Genomic DNA, 2362 nt, shown 5'->3' on the forward strand with positions numbered 1-2362 from the left:
AAGTGTAAGTTGAAGCCTGTTCATTTTAAGATTAGGAGAAAGACAAGAATGCACACTCTCAGCAGTTCAATTCAATGTAGTCCTGGAAGTCTTAGCCTGAGTAATTAGGTAAGAAAAAAAATAAAAGTTATCAAAATAGACAAAAAAGATAAACGATTTCTCCTTATTCACAATGTAATCTTAAATGCAAAAAAAAAAACCCTAAAGACTCCACAAAAAAACTATTGGTCTGATTAACACCTTCAGTTATCAAGCTCAGTAAAATTGCAGGATACAAAAATCAACATTAAAAAAATCAGTATTGGCCAGGCACAGTGGCTCATGCCTGTAATCTCAGCACTTTGGGAGGCAAAGGTGAGTGGGAGAATCACTTGAGATCAGGAGTTGGAGACCATCCTGGCCAAAATGGTGAAACCCTGTCTCTATGAAAAATACAAAAATTAGCAGGATATGGTGGTACCTGCCTGTAATCCCAGCTACTTCGGAGGCTGAGGCAGGAGAACCTCTTGAATGTGGGAGGCAGAGGCTGCAGAGGCTGAGATCACGCCACTGCACTCCAGCCTGGGTGACAGAGCAAGACTCTTTCTCAAACAAACAAACAAACAAAAAAACAGAAACAAAAAAAAAACAGCATTATATCTAAGAGTAAAGTATTTGAAAAAGAAATTAAGAAAGTAATCACATTTACAGTCATGTCAAAAAATAAAATAGGAGTAATTTAAACAAAGAAATGAAAGACCTGTACACCAAAAACTATTATAAAACACTGATGAAAGAAATTTTAGATGACACAAATACAGAGAAAGATTTCTTATATTAGTGGAGTGGAAGAATTAATGTTTAAATGTCCTTAGTTCTCAAAGTGATCTACAGATTTAGTGTAATTTCTATCAAAATTCCAATGTCATTTATTAGAGAAAGAGGAAACTTAAACTATTCTGAAATCAAGATGGAATAGCCACGGCAATCTTAAATAAAAACAAAACTGAAGGCACCATACTACCTAATTTCAAAATATAATGCAAAGCTGCAATAATTAAAACAACATGACACTGGCATAAAAATAGACACGTCAACCAATAAAATGGGATACAGAGCCCAGAAACACATCCATGAATTTACATTAAGTTGATTTTTTACAAAGGTACCAAGAACACACAATAGGAAAAACAAAGTCTCTTCAATAAGTGCTGCTTGCAAAACTGGATATTCCCCTGCAATAATATGAGGTTGAACCCTTATCTTTTGCCTTACACACAAAAAAAACCTCAAAATATATTAAAGATGTAAGTTTAAGACCTGACAATGTAAAACCACTAGAAGAAAACATGAGAGTAAATTTCACACCACCAGTAATGACAATACTTTCTTGGATATTACTCTAAAAGCACCAGCAAGAAAAGAAAGCACAGGCAAATGTAATGAAATCAAACTTAAAATCTCCTGTTGCCACAAAGAAAAAATTAATAGAGTGAAGAGAGAACCTAGAGATTGGTAGAAAATATTTATAAATCATATATCTGCTAAGAGGATAATAGCCAATATATATAAGAAACTCAAACTACTGAATAACAAGAAAACAACCATACTAAAAATGAGCAAAGGACGTGAATAGATATTTCTCAGAAAAAAACTACATACAAATGTCCAACAGGTGTATGAAAAAGTACTCAACATTGCTCATCATCGGAGAAATGCAAATAAAATCCACAATAAGATATCATATCTGCTAATATGGCTATTATTAAAAAGACAAAGACAACAAGTATTAGCCAGGACATGGAGAAAAGGAAATTCTTATACTCTCTTTGTGGGAATGTAAATTAATGCAGCCATTGTGGAAAGCAATATGGGGATTCCTCAAAAAGTTAAAAATAGAACTACCGTATGATCCAGTAATCCCACTGCTATGTATACATTCAAATAAAACAAAACATGAAAGGGATGTCTGCACTCACATGTTTATTGCAGAATTACTCACAATAGCCAAGATAAAAAAATTACTTATATATTCAACAATCAGTAGTGAATGGACAAGGAAAATCCGGTATATTTGTACAATGGAATACCAGTCTTTAAAAATAAAAGAAAATCCTGTCATTGGTGATAACATGAATGATGCTGAATGACATTATGTTAAGTGACATAAGCCAGATACAAAAAGAAAAAAATACTTCATGATATCACTTTTATGTGGAATCTAAAAAAGACAAACTTAAAGAAGCAGAGTGCAGAATAGTAGTTATCAGGAGCTGAGGGGTTGTCGTGTCAGGAAGAAGTTTGTATAAGGGTACAAACTTTCAGTTAGAAAGAAATAAGTTTATGAGATCTATTGTATAATGTGATGACTATGGTTAATAAG

The sequence above is a fragment of the Macaca mulatta genome, chromosome 15, assembly GCF_049350105.2.
Source record: "Macaca mulatta isolate MMU2019108-1 chromosome 15, T2T-MMU8v2.0, whole genome shotgun sequence".
NCBI lineage: Eukaryota > Metazoa > Chordata > Mammalia > Primates > Cercopithecidae > Macaca > Macaca mulatta.